We start from the raw sequence: 6000 nt of genomic DNA, 5'->3' as shown, positions 1-6000 counted from the left end.
TTACCCACAGAGGCTGTTCTTCAGCAGTAGGAGGAGAGTATGTTCCCCAAAGCTTAATTTCATCCCAGTGGTTACAGTACTTGTCTGGATCATGTGAAATGCACACTTGTTTAAGGCCGAGAGGGTGCTGAACCTCAAACCCCCGTAAGGCATAGTCTCACCTTCAGCAGAAAATGCCCAGTCAAGTGGGGAGTAGGCTTACGACAGCCTGAAGCTGGTGTGTCAGCATTCACTACCAATCCATATTTTAAGCAGACTTATCCACACATTTATGTTCTCCCAATGCAGTGCTCTGTTGGGAGGCAGGTAGCTCATCCACCGAGCTGGGAGAGCAGCCAGCTAACATGTATCTCAAGGTCCACCTTGTTGGATGGGATCCTCAGTGACTTTTTTTGATTAAACCGCTTAAACTCTTAGTTGGACACTTCCCTGCCATCTGCATTTTTTTTTTAAACTCTTTTTAAAGGACAGCAGGCTGTCCTCTTCCTCTGTGCTAAGCAGAGCACGTTGCAGAGGCTTGGCCAAGAAGCACAGTACTCCCCAGTTACTCTGCTGGGGCACACTAGGATAGCTCGCTTTGCGGCAACAAACACAATAACTCTTTTTAGCATTTTTAAAACAGTTTTGTGAGTCCCTTTCTGCATGTGTCCTTTCTCTTTACTCTTCTGAAGCTTTTTTCTGTCCTATTTTGTGTCAGTACAGAAATATAGTATCAGAATTCTGCTTATATTCACTTTGATTCCTGTTATATGCTGTTATAACAGAAAAACAATGAAGTAGCTATGATGGCTTAGTGTCTGTTCTGCTTTTGAAGATGTTAAGAAATCTGAGAGACCTTGTATTTTGGAATTCATTTCTCATACTTCGATCCCTACCTTGCTGTCTGTAAAAGACTTTCTGGATGAAGGGCAAAACCCTGCATGCCCTGCTTCAAATGCTGATATTTACCTTTCATAACTACACGAATCAACAAGTTGGATAAATATTTTTTCATGAGGAAGGAATGAGAGAAAAATGGAAAGAACAACATGTGACAGGTCTCAGTGAGTTCACTTAATGTATTACTGGAAGGCATTCAAATACTTCAATAAGAAAAGCAGGGCTAAGAGGAGACAAGGATGGAGGTAAGAAGCATTGAGTGTTCATGACAAAGCTTTTTTTAAACTACTAGAAAGACTGAAATGACATCTTGGTTTCCTTATATGCAGGGCAGGATATCTTGTGGGTATGGCTACTTAAAACAGAGTTTGACAGGATCCAGTCTTCAGTTAAACATCAGTGTGGCTGTAAGTTAAGATGTCGCATTGCATGAGCAGGTTACAGTTTCTTGTCAAATGTCCTGTTAAAAAACAAAGCATGTAAGAGACCATTTCCTGCCTAATGCAGCTGAGGAATCTGATCCTACAGGAAGGTGGCCATTCTGCAGAATAATTCACAGTTCAGCCATTTTTTATTTGTCATATTCCTGACTTACATCGTGCCTTAAAGCAGAGTGGTACATTGCCCTCCTTTCAGATGCTAGGCCTGCTATCCCTCCTGCCTCCCAGATGTAACCACTCCATCAGCTGCACCCCTGGATTGCATGCTGCATGCACACTGGAATGAGCTGATGCAAGCAAAATGCATTTGTTTCGGGTAAATATCCTCATACCTTTAGAAAGCTGAAGAAAAAAAATTAATTAAAACAATTTTATTTGTTTGGGGTAGGGAGCAAATAGAGATTTTCTCCCAAAATTTCATCCCAATTTTATTTTGATATTTTCAAGACAAACCAATTCTAAATTAAACAAAAATCAGAGCATTTCTCAAAATTACCTTCAGTTGAAGGCTGAAACTTGAAATATTTTATTCCATACCCATCAAACATTCTCTATCTCAGAAATGGTCTGGTGCTGGCAGTTCAGATCCAATGTACTCAGGCACACAGCGTTCTTTCCTATCACCCTCCCTCCTACACAGCCTCACTGTAACATTCCCCTGTGGTTTTACAAATGAATCTGGGTCCAGGGAAGTGACAAAACCAGCATTAATCACCTGCAGGACAGGATTCTCTCTTTTCCCTTCAGTCGCTGCCATGAGGAACAGAGACAGTTTCTTTAAAAGAGTAGATCGCTGTTTCTGCTCCCTCCAAGCTACTTTGTACATGATGATTATCCGGTCCATGTCAGAGTTTGTTTCATTTTTTTCTGCTTTCCGAATTAGTTTCAAAAGTCCTTTTAGGCCTGTATGCAAGCTAAAGGTAACTTAAGGTGACAGAATTTATAAGAGAAAGCATTAAAAATGAAATGTAAAAATCCCTCAGTAGTATTTGCAACTGGAAAAGAGGGAAGAAAAAGACAGTGGTCCCCATCAATTGGAATGAATGTAGAGCGAGGCACAGACAAAGCTGTCTGCCATCGCACTCCTAAGAAACCACGATGGTCAGTGGGATAAATGGTGACAGATACGGGGGCATGTGGGGCTTAGTTATGTAAACTTCATGGGTCAGGGAACTTACAGACTACCAAAACCAAGGGCTGATGTGCAGACTGGTGATCTCCTTTTTAACAGGCTTGGCTACAGGAGTAGACAAATAATGCAGCAGCCTGCAGTACTTTGGAGAGCTTTTTCTAGTGTGATTTATTTATTTGTTGTATTAACATAGAAACAGAAAAAGATGCCCATACATACAAACAGCAGAAAAGGACTAAGAGTCCTATCTAGCATCCAGATACTGTTAGCAACAGTAGTTTATAAACTGTAGAATTGAAGCTGTCTTCAAAGGACAATTCTGAAATACTAGATACAGGTCTTCAGCAAACTGAAAGACACAGGGATAACTTCAGAAGTAATGAATTTTCCTCAGCAGCAGCAGAAGGTATCTCAGTGTACAAAGAGCATCATGGTCAGAGCCTGACTGCTCAAAGAAACAACAGGCTCAACAAATGAAGAGTGGCTGAAAGTTACATGCAGTGACTTATACATAGTCATTTTCTAACAATTCTGTTGCCATTATGCTAAGATTCTGACCCACATTTTTATTTACTGAACAGATGTGTGTCACTGCAAAGGAATATTCTGAACATTAATAGATTTTTATATATATTCAGTTTCATAAAAGCAATTTATAATCTGTTATGGAAAAAAGGAAAATAAAAAAATGGGTTTAATTTGCCTTCTTATTAGAAAATCTAATTTTGGAGTATTGCTGCAAACAGGCATTAATGTTTACTTTAGCATAGAGTTCACTGTAGGTGTGTAAATAATAGAAAAATTGCTGCTGAGATAATTATGGTTGGAAAGTTTTCATAATGGTATGAATATAGAGCTGGTTAGATTCATACATAAGAGCATAAAATAACTTTTTTCCTTTTTTTTTTTTTTTTCAAAAAGCCATGAGTTCATGCATTCAAGGCCTATCAGCTAGCTATACGCAGGAAGAGAGGGAAGACCTTTGCTTCATCAACCTACAGCAAGTGTCTGAAAGATAAGTGTCCACAGGAGCTGTGCAAATATAAGCAGAACAGTGCCTATAGAATATGAGTTACTGACTCACGGCTCACCAGAAGGGAAGAACAGTAATGATCGGGGTGCAAGACCTATGCTCTGGACTTAATCTTGCTGCATGGCTCCTGCCCGTTCATTGCGTTATAAATACCACACCGGCTTTATGAAAATACCTAAATAACATAGCCGGTGACGCGGCGGCTGCACAGCGGCCTCTCGCGGCGCCCGCCCGCCCCGCCGCGCGCCCGCCCGGGGAGGGCGGGAAGGAGCTGAGGGCGGGAAGGAGCTGAGGGCGCCGCAGCCGCCGCCCTCAGCGCGTTTTCTGAAAGTAGGTATTAAAATCTGCTGGTGAACGATCACACACACACACACAGCCCCCCCAGTCACCGACTGTAAGCTGCCATAAACGGGCGAGCACTGCTTGCTGAGTGACGCAGCTTTTCAAATAAGCCAAAGGAATCGGATGGCGACGTGAATGCCTGCTGCCAAACTCAGCCTCTTCCCTCAGAGGCTCCTTTCAATCAGGCTTAAAAGTCTCATGATTTCGGCCCCAGGCCAGCAGCACATCCCAGTTGAACTAAGTCATGGCAGCCTGCTCCTAACTTCAGTGTTGACAATTTCCCGTACTCCAGGTGTTCCCACACGGAATTTGGCTGTGTGCAGATGCAAAGACAGGTCTTGCTGGGGAACGCTCACTATGCAAGCAGAAACAGGGAGAAAGGGAAACAGGAACTGTGTGAGAGAGACAGACTGAAGAAGCATATAGCATAGGCAACCAGCTGCTAATTTGCCAACAGTTTATCTCATGTCTCACAGTGTCCCTTCACTAGTGCCAAACAGGTAACATCCATATTCATCCGTGAATGAACAGTTAAACAATACAATATGTTCTGCCAGAAATCAAGGAAGATATGAAACTATGTTTTCTCTTGCACACTGTTTGCATTTATCTGACCAAATTCAAAGTCTCTTCTGTGGATGTGTAGATCTGTGAATCCTGTGTGTTTAACGCTTTAATCATTTACAATTTATTGAGCTATTCTGTAAGTATTATTTACACATGCTGAAGGATCCCAAGTTGCAGGAGTGCTTCTTCAGAAGTACACCTTGGAAGTGTACAGGTAACAGAGCACTTTCTGCAGCATACCAACACCGCCAATCACAATGAAAATCCATGGACTGACTAGCTCTGGATCGAGCCTTTGAGGTATATTTTACAAACACACTCATCTGGTCATCCGTATTAGCATAGCAGCCAGTTGCACTTGAGTTGGGAACAGGGTTGTATCATGCTAGAGAATGAATAACCTTTCAATAAGCATGACTGTTGTCCTTAATACTAGACAAATTGAAATCAAAGTGTGGGTAGCATGTGAGACTAACACCAGAGGTACACAGACTGTAGACTGAGAAATGAAATAGTAATAACCCCACAGTTTAACTGAACGGCCATAACAATGCTATAGCAGACCTTCACTGTCTGGATCTAGAACTAGACCACAACTAAAGTATCATCCCAGCAGACAGGGACTGACAGCTTTTGTGATGTCTCCTAAACTGTTGTGAGAGATCCTCTGTTTGTTATCACTGTCTTGGCAAACAACTTCAATGTTCCATCTCCAATGCACCCTCCTAGTTTCAAGCTTCAGGGACAGAGGGTGTGCAAAGCATGCTGCTGCCCCTAAAACATGGCTGTGAAACTTAATGGAAACTAGAAGAGTGGCCTGGGATAGGTTGATAACATGCCTTTAGTGTGCTGACATCTGATTTGTTCATCATAGGTTATCTGATAGTAAACTTTTTTTGCTCCCAATAGTTCTGCCAAGCCATTTCTGAGAATCTTATATGCTGTATAGGCTGAATCATATAGGTTGAGTAATGATACAATAAACAAAACATGATTATTTGAATGGTTTTCCATTTAATTTCCAATTTTGTTTCTACAGTAGAGGCTGAATATGCCAAACAGATCTCTGTAAATACTTTAATACTTATAAAAATCATTCAAAGAGTTTCAGCTGAACTTGTGCAGCAGTACTCTGGATATTTATTCTGCCTGAAGAATTTTTCCAGAGATTTCTTTCCTATGGCCCTCATTTTTCCTCTGGACTTTTAAAGTTAATAAGAAGCAATTTTGAATAGTTTCAGCTCATGAGTCTTGGTGTATTTATTCAACAACATAAAAGAGGTGCTCATCATCCAGTTTTGTTAGTGTCTCATAGCTCTAATCTTGACCTAGTTTGTGAATGTTTTATTTATCGACAGCATGCTATGAAAACAGCCTCATCTCAGAGGGATTCCAAACATAGGCCCAGTCCAAGAAGACATAGCTTCTCCAGGGCATCCCCACCTCCCCTATTTTTGTTTTTGCCAGCTGCTCCCTCCTTCCTAAAAGGTCTTTAAATATTCATTTTTGCTTGCCAGTATTTCTATCTTTCTTTCATCGAGGAATGTTGCCAACAACATATAGTTACAATTAGTTTCTCCTTTCTCCTATGAACTATGACTACAAAT

This window comes from Tyto alba, unplaced genomic scaffold (assembly GCF_018691265.1).
Source record: "Tyto alba isolate M040663 unplaced genomic scaffold, T.alba_DEE_v4.0 Super-Scaffold_9, whole genome shotgun sequence".
In the NCBI taxonomy this organism is placed as follows: domain Eukaryota; kingdom Metazoa; phylum Chordata; class Aves; order Strigiformes; family Tytonidae; genus Tyto; species Tyto alba.
This window is presented reverse-complemented; position numbering follows the sequence as displayed.